Below are 23,528 nucleotides of genomic sequence, written 5' to 3'. Positions count from 1 at the left end.
TTACTTTGGGGAGGGGGAGGAGGATGGATAGTTATTAAGATGTATAAGGAAGCCGGGATTTGATGGTTAGTATGTAAGGCGTAGCGCCATGGTTTATGTTTTTGAGGCTTCTGCACCAGTTTCATTAAAGCAGCCTTATCCACACCATCATGTTGTCAGTTGTTCTTGTGTGCGCCACTCCACCCGATTGTGGATGGGAAGAGGCGGGTGTAGTAAGCACTAGCTGAACTTTCTTCGCTTTGGGCACCATTTTCCCCACAGTTGACCTCCGGGCCCCTCTGCTTGGTTACAGCCTCATGAGTTGCATGCTTTGTATTCCAGCCTCCACATTAACCTGTGAAGTCGACCACGAGTTCAACCCTTACCTCTCTCCCAACATGAAGCACTAGAGACACTTGATTGGAGCACTCCCTCCCGCCAAAACAACGAAAGACATTGTTAACTCCTACACCAGCAGCCAATCAGAGGGACTGGATCTAGGCATTGCAGATTTTGTACTGTTTACAATGCGTCAATGTATACCCCTGCACATTTCGTTGCTACCACTAGGATTCTGGTCGGATTAGCCAGCACCAGCAGTGTCCGCTTTGGTCAATGCAGGCCTTTAGCATGAGCGAACTGGACCCACGCCCAGGGCACTGGCCGCCAGACGGGACGGACGCAGGAACTGCTTGCAGCGGTCTCCCTCTGAACTGGGTCTGAAAAGTGTTTTTTTTTTTTTTTCTGAAAGCTGCTGGCTCTGGTGTCCGCCTTGTTTCTGTTTTTCTTTCCATGACACTCCTTCATCATGCCCACCTCACCTTCCTCCCACTCGTTTCAAGATTTCCATTCATTTTTTTGTCAAATCGGTTTATTGGCATTTTCATTTTTCACAGACAGCACACTGCATATATATATTCATCTGATTCATTACTGCAAGTACATTTCGACTGTCAATTATACGAACATATTATGTCTCTTAGGTACTGCATTGTATTGTGTAAACATTCCCACAGTTAGCAGGTGTGTTCGAGTGCATCCGTGTTCGAGAAGGGGCCTGTGCGACCCAACTCCAGGTACAGAAAAGTGTAATATTTCAAACAGTGAGCTCTCAACTCCACTAATGTAACCAAGCATAGTGCGACATGCTCTTGAGCATACAGTCAATGTTGTCCCCCACTCATCTCCGGAATCCTCCCCGACCTCCCTCTCCCCCTCCCTCCGCCCGGATAGGCATCCTCCCCCTCGTCTCCACACGCCTCCACCTTCCGTTATTCCCCTGCATTGCAGTATCGTGTAGTGCACCCGGCAAGATGTCAAGTATGGTGCCAGCTGCACGTGCCCCCCGGTCAACTGCAGCCCCCACTAGTCCCCTGCCATTCCTTCATTGGCGGCAATCCCCACCGACTGTAGGATGTGGACCATACGTTCCCAGGACTCTGCTATAGGTTCCCTGCGGAGCCCCACTATTTCCTCCCGCCGTATCGCAGTCCATTCTGCCCTGGCCCACGCCTGAAGGGATAGGGTCCAAGCCTGCGCGCTAGGTGGATCCCGCGCTTTCCACCTTCCACCTCTTGGTGAGAAGACGCATCGCCACCACCAACCCCAGGTCTAGGAACCGGGACGATGCTTTATCTTTAGGGGGGCTCTTAAACAGATGTAGGAGGAATTCAGGCCAGTTGCATAGAATGATGCGCCCAGTACACTGCGTACGAAGCCTGCCTATGTCCTCCCAGTAAGTGCCTAGCCCTGTACATCCACACAGAATGTGAAGTATGTCAGCGTCCACAGCCTCTTATCTGGGGCAGGACGCGTCCGCCCTGTGGAAATATTTATTAATTAAGGCCGGAGTGGGGTAGGCCCTTTGTATTATGTAGACCTGAATTTGGCGAAAGCGCATGTTCCGAGGAATTCTCACTGGACTCTTGAGGACTTTATCCCATTCTTTATCGTCAAGGGCCGACTCCAGATCCTGCTCCCATTTGCCCCGTAATGCGTCTAGGTTTCTCGCCGTGTTTGCCCTCAGTGACGCAGCAAACCACTTAACCAGGTGCTTCCCCCTTCCCATGACGTGGAGATATTGTATGGTAAGGTGCTGATCGGGTTCGGTCGCAATATCCCCTCATCCCTTTGCCATGTGTGCCAGAAAGGAGCAGTGCAGCAGGAACCCCCCTGGTGGGAGCCCCTCGTCAGTGACCAGTGTCTCATATGGTGTCAGCGCCCCGTCTCTGTAAAGGTCACCTAGTGTCTGTATTCCTGCATCATGCCACCTCTAGCATGGGGCGCGTAAGCACCCCCGCCTACCGGCGAGCCCTCCAGGGGTACCGCCGGCGCGTATGGTAAGGTTGCTCGCGTGAGCCACAGCGTCCTGCGGAAGCACATGTATGCCACCGTCAGCAATAGCGGGGTGGGGCGCGCCGAGGCGGCCAATGGGTGAAACAACATGTGTATTCGCTCCAGTGTGTATGGAGGGTCTCTGGTAGCCGTGTCCTCCCTCCCCCTGTCCGCTAACCAGCGGGCAACCCACTGAAGTTGCGCAGCCAGATAGTAGTGCTCAAAGCAGGGGGCAGCGAATCCGCCCTTAACGGTGAGGAGGAACAATTTCCGAAGTGCCAGCCGATGCCTGGTGGAGCCCCAGATGAAATCACGGAGGTCCTTATTTAGTGTGGTAAAAAAGGAAGCTGACAGAAAAAGAGGTAAGCTAGTAAAATAGTAGAGTAAGCGCAGGAGCATAACAATTTTGGCCAGGGCTACTCTGCCCATGGGTTTTAGTGGGAGCGTGGACCAGAAGCCGATGTGCGATCTGAGCGCTGTCACTGCACGACCTAGGTTCCCGTCGAAGAGATCGGCCGGTTGGCGATAAACCTGAATTCCTAGGTATTTAAATGTGTCCGCCATCCACTGGACTCTTGTGCCTTGTAACCTAAACCCCGGGTCCTCCACTCCATCGCTAAACGCGAAGAGGCCCGACTTGCCTGCATTGTCCCGAAGTCCCAAGAGCTCCACAAAGTCGCTCAGTAGGCGATCCAGACTGTCCGGGATATTGCTCACATCTCTGATAAATACTAACAAGTCGTCAGCATAGAGCGACACCTGGTGTACTCCGTCCCCCAGTGGAATCCCAACTTCTAGTGTCTGCCGCAAGGCTGCAGACAAGGGCTCCATGGCAAGCGCAAAGAGTAGCGGGGACAGCGGACACCCCTGCCGGGTGCCGCTGGCCACCGCCACCGCCTCCGATACATAGGGCCCCAATCTCACGCGGATTACGGTATAGCAGGTCCCCCATCTGTAGGAAATCAGTGTCAAATTCGTACTTCTCCAGTACTGACTGTAGATACCCCCACTCTAGACTGTCAAATGCCTTTTCTTGGTCTAATATTAGACATCCTGCTTTAGGCCAGCCCCATGTCGCTTCCGCTGCTACCCTGAAATACTGCCTAAGGTTCAGTGATGTGGACCAAACCAGCAAAAAGCAGTTTTGCTCTGGGTTAACCAGGTGTGGGACAACCAGTGCCAATCGCTCTGCAAGGATTTTGGCGTATATTTTGTAATCCACATTCCGCATAGCTAGAGGACGGTACGAGCCTAACTCTGTGGGGTCTTTGCCAGGCTTGGGTAGCGACACCAGAAAGGCCTCTCGTAAAGTCGGTGGGCGCCTGCCCTCATCAATTGCTGTGTTGTACAGTTGGAGGAGCCAGGGCGCCAGGATCTCTCTGTTGGCCTTGTAGTACTCAGCTGGTAGGCCGTCGGGACCCGGATATTTCCCTGTTGCCAGGGCCTGAATCGCTTCCCCGACCTCTTCTAGGGTAAAAGGGGCACAGAGTGCCCCGTTCTGGGGCCAGTGACAGTAGGCAGTGCCACCCGGTCTAGGATCTCATCCAGCACGCGCCTGGAGCTAATACCCCGGGCCGTGTACAGCTGCCTGTAATGCGCAGTCAGTGCCTGGTGGATTTCGTGCTGCGTGTAGACCATTTCCCCTCCCCCCGCACGAATGGCTCCCACCAATGCTCCTCGGTCCGATCTTTGCACCAGCCAGGCCAGTAGTCTCCCAGCCCTGCCTGCCTTAGTATGTGTCCTGGCCGTATGTGCCACGTAATTATGACATCTCAGCCATTCCATTAAGGTTGCATGTTCCCCTCTCAGTTCCCCCAGTTTGGCTGAGTGCCTTCCTGGCTCCCTCGTCCTCCCTCTCGTTTCGCAGAAGCTCTGATTCCAGTCTAGTCAGGGAATCGGACACCGTCTTGCGAATGTTCCAGGTAGCGCTTATACAGTGTCCCCGGATGGTCGCTTAATGCGAGATCCATTCCAGCAGAGGATCAGCTGTCATCTCCGGATTGTCCTCGAAGTATGTCGGGATGGCAGTGCCCAGTGAGGAGCGAAACTCGGCGTCCTCCAGGGCGGCCGGTTGCAACCTCCACATGGGTACTGGCGGCCAGCCCGCGTCCCAGCTAATCCGGAATAACAGAGGGTTATGGTCGGAGTGCGTTCTACCTAGGTATTCCGTCGCAGCCAAGAGCGGAAGCAGTGACTGGGATCCCACTATGTGGTCCAGGCGGACATGCAGGTCGTGTACTGCTGAATAACATGAGTATATTCTATCTGTGGGGTGTTGTACTCGCCAGAGGTCGTATATTCCCCAATGGGTAAGCCAGTCTTGCAGCGCCTGCGTGTTTGACGCCACCGGTGCAGAGCGTAGCGGGGCAAAGGATCGGTCTAGGTGTGTGTCTAATACCATGTTAAAATCTCCACCCGATAACCATGGCAATCCCGCGTATTGGTGGAGGACTCGATTCAGATTTTCTAGGAATAATTGTTGACCCATGTTAGGGGCGTATAATGAACCCAGTAGTAACACCTGCCCGTTGAGTTTCCCTTTCGCCAGGGAGTACCTTCCCTCCTGATCCACCTGTGTTTCTTCACATACAAACGGGACTCCAGCTCTCACCCAGATCATCGTGCTAAGCGCATGCGCTGAGTACTCAGTGCCGTATATCTGGCCTCTCCAGGGGCTACGGAGCTTACCAAGCTCTGCTCGGGACATGTGTGTCTCTTGTAGCAGCACTATCCCCACTCCATGTTGCAGCAGGTAAGAGAATACAGAGTAACGGTGCGCTGGAGTGTGCATGACGCGGTTGTTCCACGTTATGATGCTAGTGTTTGCCATTTATGGTAGTGCATTGCCTCTGCGTGGGAGTCAGGAGGGTGGGAAGGGTACCAAGCGAAGCCAGCAGACCGGTGCTTCTGGGAGTTGTCTGTATGTCGCTTCTGCATCATGTAACTAACTTTCAACAACGAAACATATGGGGCGATTATCCAACGGGGCATTCGTCCAAACGAAAAGTGTGTCTGTCCCTCAGTGGGTCGTGCTCCCAGCACAGTGTTCGCGCAGTGGGTTGTGTAGCCAGCAATATCATGAGGTTGCTCCCTTATGCAGGGCCTGTGAGTATCTAAGAGGCGCTCAAGGATGGCTAACGCTCTGTTCATGTATTATACATACTAATCCCTTCCCCTTGTTTTGCTCGGGCCAGCTGCTTGGTCATTTGCTCGCCCCCCAGTACCAGCTTTACCTTTCCCCCAGTTGGAGCACTCCCCTCAGGCCCCAGATGGCGCACCCTCCCCATGTAGCACCCGGGTCGCTGGGTCAGTGTCCCACCCATACAGCGCCTTGCGCGGCAGCCCGGCAAAGGATATAGCATTCAATGGCCAATAGGTGAGGCCCTTCAGTACTGTCGTGAGGGACTCTCTCATAGTCACATCAGGAGATCTGCTGTCTGCGGTGTCACTACTGGTAGATTGACGTCTTCTGACAGCACCGTGGACGGACCGCTTGCATCCACATCGCTCAGCTGCCGAACTTCAAATCTGTCTGTGTTAGTGGCCGCTCCCGGCGTCGCAACTGCCTCCAGCGCTTCCTGTCTCTCCTGTCTCATCCTCTCCGGGCTTCCGGCAGCCCGACCCGGGTCTACGCTCTGCCTGGCCCCTATCCTCCTCCTCCGCCTCCTGGACTGTTGCTCTTGCCAACCACCGACCTCCGGGCCCGTGGGCCTCGTCCCGGACCACTGCCATTCTCCTCTAGCCAGTCCCAAACTTCAGATGGGGCCTCAAAGAAGCGCGTGCCCTCCTTGGTGACCACTCGGAGGCACGAGGGGACCAGCAAGGAGTAAGGTAGGTCCAATGCCCGCAGATGCCACTTCACGGCCATGTACGTGCTTCTTCGCTTCTGCACTGTCGCTGTGAAGTCTGGGAAGAACATCACTCGGCTGTTGCCCACCTTGAGATCCGCCAGTTTCCGGGTTTTGCGGAGCACCACGTCACTGTCCCGGTAGTTAAGGAGTTTAAAGAGGAATGGGCGTGTCCCCAGGCGCTGAGCCTGCGCCGGCACTCTGTGCGCCCTCTCTACTACAAAGTGCGCAGACAGCATCCCAGGTGACAGGAGCTCTTGTATCCACCGCTTTGTATATTTCTCAGGGTTCTTCCCCTCCTCTCCCTCCGGCAGTCCAACCACACGGACGTTGTTTTTCCGGGAGCGCCCTTCCGCATCCTCAGCATGGTCTTCTAGCGCCTGAACCCTATTCACCAGATCCTGTAGCGCTGTGGCATGACTGCGCACCACGGGCTGTAGTTCTTGGACAGACTGTCGTTGGAGGACGACCTCCTCTGACAATGTACAATGATCTGCATGTAGCAGCGTGCAATCCGACGTGACTTTGTCTATCCACGCTTCAAGGGATGTCTTGGTTTGCTCCAGGGTGGTTCCAATGCGTTCCACCGCCGCTAATACAGTATCCATCTTGGCTGCCAGCGTCATTGTGAGCTCCGAGTCCTCCCTACTCCTCTCCTGCGTTGGGCCCATGTCGCCCGCCGCCTGCTGTTGCTGTTATGGCTTGTCCCTTAACCTCCCCATTGCCAGCTGCTGCGCCGTTGGCATTAATGTGCCGGATCGGTGTGCCAGTCTGCGAGGGAGGGGGGGGGGGGGGTTACCCCACCAGTCCGGTTCCACAGTCTCAGCCGCCTGTGGGGATCTACTCAGAACTAATCGCCTCCGCCCGTCGGCCTGCTCCGGTTGACTGCTGTGTGTACTTTCGTCCGGGCCGGCACAGTTGTTATTATTCTGCGCTCACCCACCGGTGTTCAGCACCACTTTGTGGGCTCTTCTGCTCGCGTGGCTTGCGCCAGCCTCCGGAACTGGAGCGGTGTCAAGAGGTCCCCTCTGCTAGCTGTCAACTCAGTCCTAGAACAGGGGTGTGTAGTGGTCCCTTACAGCTCTGAGAGTGTGTGGCGTGTGGATCAGCGCTGGCCAAAACTGCTCACATGGCGTTGCGCGAAGTGCGTCCAGTTGGAGTGGACAACCACTGCTCCATTTATGTCGCAGATCACTGGCTCCTCCGCCGCTCAGCTGTCTCTGGCCCTCAATGCCCCCTGCACGCGGGGTCGCTCAGGCGCTGTAGTGTTTTTCCGTGCCCTGTTGCCGCCATGTTCTGCGGGGAGCCCCCTCGAGTGAATTTCCGCCTAGCACTTGGCCAAGATGCGGGGTGACAACTAGGGGCCCCCCTTCAGGCCGCCAGTGTCCCCCTTAGTCGGTATACTGACGGCTATCAGTTCGGATGAGGAGCCATTTTGCGGGGGATCGCCTTTCTCAGGATGGTGTGCAGTGGATGACTGTGGGCTACGGGTGTCTGCCGGGCGCCCCCAGGTGAGGAGCGGTGCTTGATTTGAGTAGCCCTCTCGGCTCAGAGGGCCGCCGCGGGTCGCACCCAGCCGTCCTGCCCCCATCGGGTCTACGGTCCGCCTCCGGGCTCGATTGCACTCGTTGTCCAGCAGGGTCTCTCTCCGCGACGCCTGCCTCAGTGTCTTGCACCCCTTTGCACGAGCCGCGCACTCCCCGTTCTTGAAGTGCCTGGTGCACCTCTCTGGTGCTTAATTCCGCCTCGTCTCCAGGACCTCTGAGGCGGCCAGGCCGTGACTAGGCCGTGGGTGCTTTTCACGCCTCTGGAGCCGCCGTCAGCGTGTCGCTGCGCAGTCCTGGCCCCCCGCTGTCTCTGCTCCCGGACACAACAGCCTCCTTACATTCCAGCACCCTAGCCCTGCTCGGCCCGACTTCGAGGGAGCACCTCTGCAGGATTATTCAGGATAATTAAGGCCCCGTGATCGGAGCCTTACCGAGACACGTCCGCCATGTTAGGCTGCTGGCCACGCCCCTCTTCAAGATTTCCATTCATATACAATAAAAGGACGAGTGGGAAGGGCCGCCATGATTGGTTTCGTCCGGCTCTAGCGGGCAATGTGTTGTTTCCAGTGCTGTTCAATGAGAGGGAGACGGCCAACAAAATGCCTTCAATGACCCCGTCCTCCCCACTTCCCCGCCTCAGCTGCAAGTCACCGACAGGCGGCAATAAAGGGGTGCAGTGCTCCGCGCCATATTAAACCTGATCCTAAGAAAACGTCGGTTTATCAAGAGGTAGGAAGAAGGCGGGATACAACGCGTTTAATTAAATCACAAACTTCACACCAGTCCTCTTCTTAACGGTGGAAAAACCACTCATTTTTTTTCTCTCCCTTGGAAACTTGACCAGCACCCCTCCCCTGCACTAAAAAAACAATCCTACGCCAATTACCAGTGCCATGCGAGCCCCTCCTCCCATTCAGAACAGCAACTGAGGCTAAGCAGGGCCCAGCCCTCACCCACGCCTCCAAGGAAAGGCAGGCGAGGATGTGGGATTGTATGCAGTATACTGTAAACTAATTAACGCTATCTGACCTCCTGTAATTACCGGGGTCAAGCAACCCGCAGTCCTGCAGGGGCTCCCGTTGCACTCCCCAGAGGTCAGCCTATACCGTGATTACATCGACCCCGGCCATTAGCTCACCAGCACAACTGTACTGTGCGCCCAAGGCGGTGGGTAATAACACGCTAGCATCCAATGAATGGCCTCACTTTAAACCTCCATTTAACTGGCCAGCTAACTTACAGCGCGAGCATAAAGGCCCTCTCACTGGGGGCACGCCAAAGCGAGGCTTGCAACCCGGAAGTAAGTACCCTACAGGCGTTTTTATAATTAAATACCCGCAGTCCGACGTTACTGTAAATGTTAAAATGCTAGAAACAAAGCAGAATTTGATCCTACGTAAATGTATTGTAATTGCATTCATATAGCGCTGACTACCCCTGGCAAGGCTTCGAAGCGCTTTCATTCAATACCCGTACGCCACACCCCACCCTGACTGGTGTGTCTTGCCCGTTGAACGAGTGGTTCGTAGATTACAGAGAATTCAACGCACACTGCAAAGCCTTTGAAGTTGGTGGGCTTGCCTGGAGAATGTTGTTGGGTGGGGGCGGAGTGTAAGGAACACTGGAGGGTCTGTGCAAGCTGACCACCCACAGCAGGAAGGACACCGCCTGCCAGTTGTCTTTCAAGCCTGTGTCGAGTCCCAACTGCGAGACGGGCATTCCACACACTCCTGGTAATTTGTGTTTCTAATGCAATTAAGCGTTCATTAGGCTGTTTGCGGTGTTTGCGACTAATGTGCAACAATGAGGGGGGTGGATTCCAGCCTTGCCCACCCTCGGAAGGAAAATACTACACAGTGTGAAAGACAAATTGTTTACTTTCTGCAGCGGTACAGTGAGATGCTCTCTGTACAGATTCCTTCTGCTGAAACTGTTTTGTTAATTATTATTCTGCAGGAAAGCAAAATGCAGAGAGTGGAATCCTTCATGCAGGCCCTGCAGCTACACGCAGTTTTACCACGGCTAGTCCGTAGCATAAATAAACATCGCATTTCTATTTCCGTGATCTCCAGGTGTCCAGACCAGAACGTCATTTAGTCTTGGCTTTTAATTTAGAGCACGGCATAAGCGGGGACCAAGGCCAAAAAAAGAAAAACAAACAGAAAAAAAACAAGTAACAGAATGAGAAAAAAAAAAGCATATATGACCACACCAGACACAAGGTGGGGTTGTCTGGTGTTCTAACCATCATAATTTCGGGCAATTCGTACAAACATAACTCTTAAAGGCAACATTCAGGTAAAGACTTGGTGACACGAAACCGAAGGGAGGGGGTTAGATTTTTCCTACCCAAATAACATGAACTTTAATTCATGAACACCACAGCCCTCTGTAGTAAGTCAGGCGACATGTAGCGCTACATAAACCTCCCTCAATAAATATGCAGCTCTCATTGAAAACACTGCAAAGGAGTTCAGCGGGTGTCAAAATACAATCATTCATGCAGATGTCATCCCTGCAGATGTCATTCCCTCACTGGGAGTTTGCTAGGCTGCCTTCCAGGGAACCCATGGAATTCAGCCCTGCTATGAGCAGCATGTGGGGGATCACTGGCCAAACAGACCGGAAGCAGCCTCAGTACTCCCACAAATCTTTGCAGCACTAACGCGGCTTCCAACAGCACCAGTTGGTGCAGGGTTCTCCAAAGTCGGTTGGAGGGCCGGCTCCATGTCAGATTTTATGCATATACGCACTTAGATAAATCTAGTTATATTAAAAATCTGGCATGGATCCGGCCCTCCATGACTCATTTTGGAGAACCGTGAGTTAGTTACTTGCATCTAAAAAAACAACAAGCAGTGGCAACGCCAATAGGTCTGGCATTGACAACCAGGCTTTTGGCTGCGTCAGTGCTTCTTTTCGTCATGGTTTTTGCAAAACTTTATTCTTTGGAAAGCTGCCTAGCTCTCATATAAATAAATAAAAACATTGTATGAAAAAGGCTTCTCCAAGGAGTAGCTCCTCAGCTACCGGTAGCTCTCCAGTTACCAGGAAGCAGCTCTCTTGTGTGCATCCCAGAGACCTAAAATCGAAGCTTTTGCTTGATTGAATTAAGATATATTCAACTACTCTGAAAAGTGTGTATTTTAAACACAAATATGTGTAATTTCAAAAGTCGTAAGATGATATTTGGAGAGAAAAGGTTGAATTTCCCAAATATATTTAAAGTTGATATTTGAGTGTTAAAATCTAACAGTGTTGGGGAGACTATTATTACTATTAACTTGGTGCTAGGGACACTGCAGCTCGGCTGCTATGTATTACCCATGCAGAGGCATTCCAAATGGTCAACATATTTTTTACACTACTGCTGGCAAACATACCTAAATCATGGAGATGATCACTGCTAGTAATCTTCCATGCAGTGGTCACTAAAGTAATCTTGTTTGATGTGGTTACTACTACATCTCTTATAATATAAGTAACCCGCAAGGATTTTCTTTGGACGCAAGTAGCTCTTAATAAAGAAAAGGTTGGAGACCTCTGGTTTAAAAACAAACTTTTTTTGGATCTAAAGAGCAATCACTGTCATGGTAGTCCTGGCCACCAGGGAAATCCTTCATGTGTGGAAATTATCCTTGTGAAAGATCAGAAAGCTGTCACTCACTGTGAAGTTAACCAATGGCTGAAGTGGGCTGACCCTCTGACATGTGATATGTTGTAGGAGGTGGAAGAAAAGTGTGAATGACACAAAAGAAGACCAATGGATAAGGTCTGGTTGAAAGCCCTTAGGTTAGGTAAAGGCCTAGAACGTTCACGGCCACTCTTTTCTGCCTGTTGATTCCCTGCTCACATCAGCAACCATGGTCCACAAAATAGAATACAGTACATTTCAAGCACAGCATCAAAAAAATCTTGTACTGCCTCTAGTAGTCACTGGCGGGCAGTACTGGGGATGCTCAGGTCTGACCCTAAATCTGATACACACTAGGGCCAGGGACCCTAAATCTGATACACACTAGGGCCAGGGAATATCTTCTTGAACTCAGGAGAATCTCACACATTTGTTAGCTTGGAATAGTATGCAGCACGGATCAGACTGAACTCCCAACCTATAATTACACATAAGATGGTACATTCTTCCTGAAACCACAGGATCTTTCTAAGTAGTTAGCATAGCATTACAAAGACATTATAGGTATTCCTAAATTGGAAGGAGTCTCCTCAGTTATTTAAAATACAGAAGACCGCAGAGTTCCCCCTAAATTCAAAGGAGGCTCGGTAGCAGGAGTGCAGCATTAGTATGCACAGTCTCCCTCGATGTGAGACCCTTCCCATTGCGGATGGCATGGCACAGTATCATTATACCACAGGTTGAATGTCTCCAACAAATGAGGGTGGTGGGGCGGTCAGACTGTTGGGAATCTGTGACTGGTTTACACAGTATCAAGAAGTGCACAGGAAATGACACAGCCCTTCCTGAATTTGGGGGTGAGGTGCTATTTTGCTCCAATTTGTTTGCGATCGCCTGTGTTATTTTGCAATAGTAAAAATCAAGGTTAATATTCTGTGTAGACCAATGAAAATAAAATAGCCTACACTTACCTTATGAAACACTGTGTTAGATACCACCTAGATGCAAAATAATATGGCTGGAATTTTAAAAAACAGAGTTGGCTGAGCAATAATACAGCATCCCTAAGAATAATCAGTAGAACTCAATAGCGTGTTCTTGAGACATCTTCTCTGAGAAGGTCGGCAATGGGCCAACCTGGAGGACCTTAATGCCCAGATTACTTTTTCCATACATTTGAAGCAGCCCTGGGGCAGATCTAAAGCACCTCACTGTGGTATCCAGCACAAATCCATCCCTGAAGTGTCTAGGCGGAGCAGATTCACAAAGAGGCAATAGTCTGTGTCGGGAGAGAATCTAATAGCGATTCCATCTGTACCTCCCAACCAGAGCGTATCAATAGTATCACTAACCTATGTGAAAATATCAAAGTATTCTTTAATCTTTTACATTGAGCATACAACTGTTTCTGGGGTGGAAAAGATAACTTACTTTATATTCATTAGACGGTACAACAATCACCCAAGGAAAAAATAGAATGCAATTATAATTAACATTTTAAGAAAATATTTTTTTAGATTTTACGTAGCATGTCAACACCCTATTCATGATCTGGTATTAACAGTTCACCATCTACACCATATATTATACATTAGTTCTTCTCAATCCACCTGTATCTTTTTGTGCTTTTTCAAAACAATATTCAAGTCATAAAATGCATTACTATATCTTAATTGCTGGCTATGTACATATATGTCAAAGCAAACATGGGTTGGATAAACTACATTTTTGAAAGTGGCCATTTTTGTTGAAATTCACACACTTGACTTGTGCCTTTGTGATCAATGGGTATCAGATCTTCACAAACTCAGCAGCACTCATTTCATCTACTTCGAAAGGATGAAACACTGCCAGCCTTGCTGGGATTAAAACTTACTGCTTGCACATTACACGCAGCCTACAAAGCTCTCCACGACGCAGGACCAGAATATCGGAACCACCGCCTCGCCTTCCACACACCCGTTAGACAACTCTGCTCATTATAACTCACCCTTGCCTCCCTCTCCCGGATCCACAAGACCAGAACCGGAGGAGGAGCCTTCTCCTACTTCGCCATCAAGACCTGGAACACCCTGCCCCTCTACTTTAGGCAATCCGAGTAGGTGACCCAGTTCAGGGAAGGACCTCAATACCTGGCTCTTGGACTGAACCTCCACACCCAGATGTATCAGCAACCCCCCACCCACCAGCGCCTTGAGACCCTCATGGGTGAGTAGCTGCGCTCTACAAACAACTGATCGATTGAGTGACACCTCTAGATGGCACTCAGCCACCCAAGCTACATTGCACATAAAAGACCAATGAGTACCGTACATGTAACCTGAAGGTGCAACACTGATGTTCCTGAATGGATGTATGTAGGTTTAAAGGGGGTATAGTGCAGTGGGGTTAAAGGAGGTGGAGTGTAGAAGGTAAAGATGCCCCTTGTAGTGAAAAGGCATTTCTGGACTGGCTAATAGCTTTGGAGACGTTTGATGTAATGCACAAAACATGGAACTTACTTTTTTTCTTCCAGCTATTGCTCGCTTTATCCAGCTGAGTTTCAGCACGCCAGGTTTCATACAACCCGTCCATGGGGAAAAAAGGTACAGGAAACCACGTACGGAGTATAGTGTCCAGTAGGAACTAGGTAAGCCGACACCTTGTGTGACCTGAAGATGATATAGAGGGGGGCAGAGTACCAAGTGTGGCTTAAGGTTATGCCTACTTGGGGCCATATTATACATTGTATCCCTAGGGCGCAAAGGGCGTGTGCCAACTTTATGCAACTCCAGGGCACCAAGTATTATAAAAGGGGCCGCAGGTGCTTGTGCGTCCCCTTCTGTAATGCTAATAGCCCTGGCACACATGTAGCTCCAGCGCTATCATGAGGGGGCATTCCCTCATTTTCATGGGGTGTAGGGGAAAGGAAGTCCCATGGCCCCCCCCAGGCATCCCCCTGTGGTAAGGTGCAGTTACCGACTGCACCTGTCTGCACAGGGATTACTCTCTCTACTTTAATGTGCAGGGGGCATGCCGCCTGCACTGGGAAACATGGTGCGGCTTTCAAGCACCCACTCCATATTTCACTGAATGTGCTGCTCCTAGGGCAGCAGAGCTTGTCGCTGTCCCAGGGCAGCGCATTCATTGCAATAAGGGACACGGTCCCCTTTTGCGCCTGGCGCACCAGTTTAAAAATGCCCTGTGATGCAAACCGGAACAGTGCGCCCTTTCTATGATATGGCCCTTGGTGTTTAGAGTCTTCCAAACAGTGTAGGGTATTCCTAAAAGCAAAGCTCATCATGAAGTTGGAAGGGTGGGCATGGACCAGCATCAAAACAGTTCATGCCATCAATGTAGACAGTATGGTGCGCATGCCAACAACATCATTTCCACGTAAAGTAGTATGAGCACGTGGTGTGCAAGGATGAAAGCTCTTGAACTGCTCCTTCACAAAACGGCCTGGCATGTGGCTATCAATATCATTGTAGAGCAATTCTGTGACATTATTAAGACCGATCCGGTTAATTGTAATAAGTGCAGTAACTGCTGTTACCAGTTGTGTTTGACAGAGGCATGCATTGCTAAACCACACGTGCCTCTATCACAGAGGCTGAACTAGGAATGCGGCTTAACCACGCTCTCCTTTAACCCCTTGTATGCTGATGACGGAACCGCTCCGTCATCAGCTGCGGTGGCACTGTGCTGATGACGGAGCGGTTCCGTCATGGCCCGCCCGCCGCTCATGCGTGGTGCGAATTCCGCGCCTGCGCTGAGCGTTCTATTGAGCGGGCGGGGCCTTGACGGAACCGCTCCGTCATAAGCGCAGCGCAACCGACGCTGGTGACGGAGCGGTTCAGTCACCAGCATGCGCCCGTCGCTCTTCCGCCCCGCCCCCTTAGCACTGCGGCGGAATAGCCGCCGCAGTGAAGGGGTTAAACTCATTTTCATAGTAAAGACATGAATGGTAAGGGGGTATGCGTGGCTAAGGTCGCTACTACTCTGACCCCCCGCGCCTAAGCCCTAAACTTTGAACTCGCACCCTTTCCCCCCCCCCCCCCCCCCCCGTACTGATGCCTAAGACCTGCCTTTAAAACTACCCCTTCCCATCCATCTCCCCTAAGGCCTCTAACCATGCCCCTTACCAATCATCGATAGGTCAAACCTGCCAATATTCACTCTGGTTGTTGGGCGGGGGGAGGGATCAAGGAGGAATGACTATTATTTACCAGAACTTTAAGATTTGGGAGCGGTAAGCACCAAAATCCTAAAGTTATTCCCAAAAGCTCGTAATTCCGTGGTTTTTATTGCAACTGGTAAATTCCCACTTATCGGAGTCATATTTCATCAAGTTTGATCATTATCTCACCAGTTACCCAGCCAGTTGTAAAGTGTCCATAAAAGTGATGTCATTGCTGATGTCACATGTGAGGCCATGAGCAGTGCAGAACAGGGCTGTCAGTTATGGTATGAGTAGCATAGCTCACTCTATCCACGTTTTCCCAGTAAATATATGCGTTTTCATTCCTGCATGGATATAGCCCTGGAGAGACGCAGACATCTTACTGACCTGCACTAATAGAACAGTTGCCATTTTTTTTATACATGTGTTCGCCAGGCTAACATATTCCCTCCACATTGTGAAACCGCCATGTACCTCGCTGTAGCCACATGTTTGCACAAGCCCAAACCACTATGCCATACCCACACTTACAACCTATTATTATATTAGCACGATTACGCCTACTCCAACCACCGAGGTGGTAGTCGAGTGCAGCGCTCGTAGACGTGTTAGCGCCACTCAGCAGCGCGCATCACCATCTGAACGCAGCACTGTCCGGCAAGGTTAAAAAATATGGTAATTGGAGGCTTGGAACCAGAAGGAAATATATGCAGAACAAACAGGAAGTGTTTTTTTTTAATCTGGAAGAGTGTATGCCTCCAATTTTGGCTACTCATGCCAGTGACGCCCAAAAAGGCATTATTTGTGCAGACTCGATTTAATTAAACTGGAATCAATCAAGTATACGACTCACTTGCAGAAAACATGAAGTTTAGCATGGGAGTGAAGAAGTGCAGAGAGGGGCAGGAGAGGGGAACTGCCTCTCCGCTTCATCACGCCCCCCTGGCAGAGCCGACTCTCTTTGGAGACCCTGCCAGCTCAGCGAGGATGGAAGCAATACACGCAGGAAGCCTGCCCTGGATTCCTCAGACATCAAAGAAAACAGACCATCAAAGACAAGCAGGGCATCCTCTCAAGACCATTCCCAGCAGCCTCTGGGGGTCCGTGTACCTGCTTGAATGGACATATGGACGAATAGATGGATGGGGAGAACAGCTCCATGACGCACAATGCATGGAACGGTCTCCAGGGGCCTTCTTTTTTCTGTTTTTCTTGCTCGAAGATACGGCTGTAGCTCGCCTCCGAAGAGGATAGGGCACGCACTGGACTCGGTGCTTTATTTGTAAGAACAAAATAAATAAATAAAATATGGGCCAGGGACCAAGGGAATTTCTGGGAAGCCAATGTGGCTTGTAACACCCACTGACCAAGCCTGCATTGGCAGAATGCCAGTGCCAATGCTACCTACTACAATTTCAAAACATTGGAACATTTTGGTCTATTCCATATCACCTAGGTCCTAATGCTATAATGATAGAATGAACTTGCGGTTTTTATTTTATTTTTTGCAGAATTGTTAAACACTTGTCTGGTTTGCTCTATTCAAAAATAGGAAGGGAACGCCACCATGTGGTAGACTGTCATAAATGTGTGTCAGGGATTTAAACAAGAGATGCTGAGCACCGGCAAAACCCAGCACAAATTAAACACTGGCCAGGGCACAGAAGCAAAGATGACACACATACCGTGTGATTTTTGGTTTGTGAAACATAAGTAATTGTGCTGCATGCGCCTACAGAACCTAAGCTATAACAAAAGGCTGAATGATGTTATCCATCACACCCTTCACTAAACCTCGGCCAAATCCATCACACCGGACATATGCAAGAAACTACTTGGAGTTATGTAATTATGAAGCCGCTTCATTTTAAACACAATTATACATTTACCACGCTCACAACATAATCCCCCCATTTGCGTATGGCTCAAATTGCAATTTTGTTTTTAAGTGCTTAGTTCAACAGATCAGAAGTAATTAAAAAGAGACAGCGCGTGGCACTGTGCAGTGGCAGGACCAGTGCAAAGGTTAAACAGTCACATTGAGTTGCTGGCTGCTATAATTAATTAGGTGTTAAACCAGTGCTCATAGTGTGAAACGTTCGCCCATGTCACATCTATGTGTGCTAAAATGTCAAAATACTGAAATGATACTGCCACAGAAAGTGCGCATTACACCGCATAATTCCCCTTTTTTGCCACCTAAGTTAGTTGTCCCTTGACTCATAATTCCAGTGGCCCTGGCCATGTGGCATGCAGATGTTGGAACCGGAGTTCTCAGCTGGTCTCATCTACAGGTCACTTCATCTGTAACCATCTGTATAACAGACATGTGTCAAGATAAAGTTACCAGAGCCAGATCCTCATAATGTTGACCTGAAACAATACACCTCTACCCGGTCCTATTAAACTCACAGTAGTCCAACAAATATACAACCATAAATCAGGCTACTGCCTTGCTGTGGAAGATATTTCTGCTACTAAGATGCACACTGGGCGCCAGAAGCAACATCTACTGAGCCCCGGCGCCCTTTTCGCAGGGGGCAGACAAGGGGACAGTTTGCTTGCCAGTTTTGAGATTTCCAGAAGTGCCCTGCTGTGAAACTTGCTGAGGCATTTCTCCTCTTGCCAATGAAGGGTGTGCCAGCTTCACCCGGGGCTGGGCTAAGGAGCAGCCGGCGCAAGCAACTGGAGAGGCATGGATTCTGAATGTATGGAAGCCCCCTCCCGACAAAACCCGGATCCAAACCTGGCAGCACACTATGGCAGCGCCTAGCAAGGGGAAAAGACATAGCAAATATGGCCCCTGCTCCCACAGAAAGGGGAGACTGCAAAATGCATGTTTAGCTAGGACACCGAAAATCTTCTTCAAATGAGCTCAAGGGATCCGAGTTCTTCTTTTCCATTATAAATGCCGAACTACAAGTACCAGAATGCAAAGGGAAACAATATCACAGCAATCTCACAATAAAATGGGGACCAGAAAAACCAGATACAAAATAAAGAGGCACACATGTTTTAGAAGATATTATGATAGGTGCAGGGTAGTGCAATTGGCAGTTTTTTTATAAACCAATTTTGTATTGTTTTACATGTCCCTTTAAGACATTACATCATCAGTAACGCAACAGTACCACAATACAGATGCCTTAGTCTACATTTACAGATACAACTGTATAACCCCCCCCCCCAATTCTGTCATGTTTTTGCTGACAGCCCCCTAGTGTAAATGGATTTCTACTACTGGGCGCACCCGTCTACCCCATTCTCTCCTCCGCAAAGGAGGGGGCTTTTGGAGAGTTCCACCTCCGAGCAACATCACTCCTGGCAGCCAAAGAGGAGACCCCCAAGCGCAATGGCATTTAAATAAAAATATATGTAGGCATGCTTTACAAAGTCCTACTTAAAGCCCCAAGACTCACACTATCACTAGTAAAGCGCGAGCCGCCGGTACTGTGCGTGGAAGCGCACGGCACGCCTCGCCACTCTTGCACGGTTTAAATAGCTACTCTGATTCAACGTCACTTGTTTATTACAAAGTAACAACCTTAAAATGCATGTGGTACGTGTTAATTCACTAGCTCTGCCCCCCTAGCCAATAAAAACCATCATGTGACATCAATTAAGCATCATGAGAGCCTGAGAGGAGGGGTGATGTCAGCAGGAAACTGACACCTTGGATCCGTGGGGGAGATGGAAGCAAGCAAAAGGGAGAGCGGCAGCATGTGGAGAAAAAAACTGCCACAAAAAAAGACTTGAAATTATCAAGTTCTCTGCCCGGCATTACACACTCCGTGCAAAAGGCTTTCGACACCCCACGCGCCTCCAGAACACGCCTCTAGGCAGAAAAAAAATGAGGAAAAAAGAAAAGGTCCCCGGCCAATGCTAATCACCTGCACGTGGATTTTGCACGGTTCTCCTAACGTAGTTCCAAGTTTACCATGTCTCTGTCTGAATTACCAGTTCTTGCCAGCTCCAGTTTTAAAGAGTATTTACTTTTTCGAGACAGTAAGACATGCCAACTGTGTGTGGGTTCTCTCTCTCTACATATATAGTGAGGCAGAGGGAACAATCTACTTTTGGGCAAAATGGTAAAATCTAACTCTTTCCGCCCCACAAAAAATCTGTTTTACTCTTTAAACAGCTCACTATACAAACAGACTTTTACTCTGCTGCAAAATCCTTCTCCTGAAGTATCCCCAAACGCAATGGGGATTAATCAAAGATGTATGTGCCTGTAGAGTAGGTTCTTAAATCAGAAAATTCGGCTGGTGTGGCGCGCTCTCCCTCAACCCAATTAAGAAAAAAAATGCAATAACTAAAGGGATGCAAAGTAGTTGATGTAAGACTCCCAAATGGGACACTTTTTAGAGAAGCAGCCTCCTGCCCTTACCTGCTGCTCTACAATGTCGGGGTGTCCCCGGCGGGCTCCTCGGTACCCTCTGCATGGGTCAAACCCCCCGGAAGGCACGTCCGTGGTCCGTCCGGGGCGCCGGCGGGTCCAGGCATAAGTTTGTGTCAGAGCCGGGGCAGCAGCGGTGGAGGCGGAGGGGCCGCGGTCTGTGCGCGGCTGAGGGGGCGGGGCAGGGCTGCGCTCCCGCAGAGTGGCAGCTGGAGGTGCCTGGCCGCTTCCCTCCGTGTGTGTGTGCGTGCAGGCTCAGGGCTGGAGTGTGCCTGTCTCTGCGCTCTGGCATTACTCACCCCGCTCCTCCGCCGCCGCCGCTCTCACCCTCGGTAGCCCGCCCCCTCCTCCAGCCCGAGTACATGCTCTACTCAGTCCTGCTGCTGCTTCCAGCCCCTGTAGTCTCAGACCCAGCGTCTCAGCAGCCTCACAGCACCGACGCTGAGAGCCAGCCACAGTTTCCCTCAAAGCTCTGGGGCGGACGAGCAAATATGAACATAAGTGAGAGGGCTTGTTTTAAATCGAGCTGTGTTATTTAGTTACCGCCGCCACAGCATTCAAACATGTTTCAATTGAAACATTCAGCTTATTGCTGCAGCGTTTCCGTGCCAGAGGCACCTTGTTAACTTTCAGCAGAGGGTCGCGGAGCTCCGGATGGCGGGAAAAGAAAATATACCCTAGAGGCCTCTATCAATCTGATTTCCCCCCCCCCCTAAACATTTATGTGTTGGCACTTAGAAAGGTTGAAATTTGATTTCAAGGTAGTTCACAGCCGCAAAGCCTCTCCATCAAAGCTGGCCTGCGTCTCCATTAGTGTGAACTTTTGGGGTTGGTCAGACTGGGTTTTGTTGGTGAGTGACTGATTTCGTGGAAAAGAATTGGTGCACCCGGGACTGAATAACGGACAGGCAGGCGTTCCTTATAACGCAAAAGTGACGTCCCAGGCACCATTTGAGCGTATATGTAGATCTTATATGTGTTCGTTGGAAATGACCATCATGGTAGCTGAGGAGACGTTTTTTCCAGACCTACAATTTTCAAGGTTGAGTACACAAGCGCCTCTTGTGGAAATACAGAGAAAAAGGTTTCCCTGTCACTGCTGCTCCAGCAAGACTTTATTCTATTCTGTTTGCAATGTAAGGGCTCGGTGTGAATGCTAGACACATATTTTAGATTTAGAATAGAATCAGTGCTTAATTGGGGAAAAAAAGTGCCAGGGCTCTCGTCAGGAGCCCACTGCAGCTGGCACCACACCTTGTCACCTATGGTGCTAAATACAAACAACTACTAACCATCGCACTCCTACAAGTGTAACAATTCAGGCTATTCCACAATTTAGAATGGGTTGGGCAGCAGGCAATTGTCATTTTGAATGTACATTGAATTTACAATTAACAATTGACTGTTGTGGTCATCTCTACATCAGGCAGACAGCAACACCTTGTGGCAGGCTGTGCACAAGCACTGGTGTTAACAATTAAGTGTTGGTGCCGAGCCGGAAACCACTGGTTCGGCACCGGATGGAGATGCGTCGCCAGGGCGTGTCACAGCTGGCGAAAGCAAAAAAACTGCACTTGGCCCAAGGCATACTGTACCTGCAACTCTTAAAATGACTTCTGCGTAGTCCCGTTGTAAACGTCGCCTAAATAAGTGATACCTATGCAGTGCCATTGATGGATTCCCTTCAGGGCAGAGAGCTGATGGAGCCACACGTCGAACTACAGGCGGGTGAGTTTGGTTAGCTTGCAGCCCTAGTGAATCACAGGGCCGCCCTCCATCAGTGTATCGCCACTCTGGCTCAGTAGGACATTGCCCTGGATACCAGGTTTCCAAAAAGAGTACAGAGTAAGAGCTCAAATTCCATCGTATGGAATTCCCCGCGATAGGCTTGGTCATCCCACATCCCGCAAACCATTTATTGATGGGCACTAATTGCACAGCCAAGGAGTGAGCATAAATATCGGAGACTCCCAGCCCCCAGTCAAAGGGCGACTTTCGTGCCGACGAGAAGGACACAAGGTAGCGCTTTCCAGCCCAAATGAAGGAGGTCCGTTTGGAGGTTAGTGAGGGGAACCATTGCCTGGGTACTGGGAACTGAAAACTCGCTAATAGATACTGGGGAAGACACAGCATATCAAAGAGCACGCTGCTGAAGGAAGAGACCCGATTAGGGCCACCTGGGTCACTCATGACCACCTCTCAACCTTCCTTACAAATGAATAGTCGGTCAGACAGTAGAGAATACAAACCAAGTATATTTTATTCAAGTACACCGAGTGGAGTCCAGTCTGACAAGCCTCCTGGGAGTGCTGCAGAGGGACTGACTTTAGCAAGCCTGGCGATACATTTTGTACAATTCAGAACCAATAATGACACACCCAAACAGAAATTTCCAGTTGATAGCTGATGAGCAAAGGAGATACTGAGACCGGGCACATGCTATCTCAGCTCCAAGGTCACTCTGCCTCCACACGCCGCTCCAAGGGTGGGAACAGGCCTATCTAGTGGGAAAGGTATGTACAGGCAACGTGTATTCATTAGTACAGCGAAGTTCAAACTTGGAGAAACGAAGAGTATTAAAGCTGATTTCAGCTGGGGCAGAGAGTGCGAAAGCCAGAAGTTAGTTTCGATCATGGCTCAAAATGGCGGCTGAATATAAAATGGTGCAGCGAAGGCTAACTTAAGACATACAATGCATGGATAACTCTGCTAAAACATTTTTATTCCAACACTGCGTCCCATCGGGTTTAGTGGTAGCCACTGCAAGCAATGGAAGTCCAAGTCAAGGGAAGTGGCCAGGTCCTGGAATTTAAGTTTCCATGCCAGGCCTGGGAGGTGGCATATGTGGACCCCCAGGTATTTAAATGTGTTGCACCACAATGGAATATTCTGGCACCAGCAACAGCCCTCTTCATCCTCACCTCCACCAGTACTGATTTGGCCGAGTTACTATAGAGACCGGAGGCCTTTCTATAAAGACTAATAATCTTTGGACTACGGGGGACAGAGCTCGAAGGGTCCCAGAGGACCAACAAGACATCGGCCTAGAGTGCCACCCAGTCCTCGAACCCGCTCCCCATCTCCACCCACTGACTCATGCATCACAGCGTATGAGACATGCTAATGGCTCGATGGCTAACTCAAACAACAAAGGGGGGTTTGGACACCCCTGACATGTGCCCCACCGGATTGGGAAGGGGCTGATACTATGCCATTCACTCGGCTAGATAGAGGAGGTGGACCATCCTCTGGGATTTTGGTAGCAGGTCTTTTTGTGTCAGGACTGTCTCTAAGAGCTCACATGAGAGCGTATCAAAGGCTTTTCTGAAGTCTACAGGAAGGAGGTCTAGTTTACCCACTAGCTTCTGCATTTGGGAGAGGGCCACTTGTACTCATCGAATGCAGTGGCGTATGCTTCTACCCAGCATAAACCCACACTGGTCCGGGTGGATGAGATGGTTAAGGGTACGCGTCAAACGACCCGCCAAGATTTTGACAACAATCTTAATGTCTTCATTAATGAGAGGAATCAGCCGGTAGGAGGCTCACTGATCCGGAAATATACCCTGCTTGGGGATCACCACAATGGTCGCACAGCCTAAGTCAGTGGGAAAGAAACCCCAGT

At 50.1% G+C, this 23,528-nt stretch overlaps 1 protein-coding gene across 1 annotated transcript in view; it reads right to left on the bottom strand.

Annotated features, from left to right (window-relative positions):
• LPAR1 (lysophosphatidic acid receptor 1) overlaps positions 1-20,369 on the bottom strand; it is a 245,919-nt gene extending 225,550 nt beyond the window's left edge. The window contains exon 1 of the mRNA XM_086962103.1: positions 19,895-20,369. The gene's annotated coding sequence lies outside the window, so the exon portion shown is untranslated. The remainder of the gene's footprint in view (positions 1-19,894) is intronic.
• Between the last annotated feature and the right edge of the window lie 3,159 nt (positions 20,370-23,528).

Source organism: Lissotriton vulgaris, chromosome 3_1 (assembly GCF_964263255.1).
Source record: "Lissotriton vulgaris chromosome 3_1, aLisVul1.2, whole genome shotgun sequence".
NCBI lineage: Eukaryota > Metazoa > Chordata > Amphibia > Caudata > Salamandridae > Lissotriton > Lissotriton vulgaris.
The sequence above is the reverse complement of the archived record's forward strand: the minus strand, read 5'-3'. Positions and strand labels throughout refer to the sequence as shown.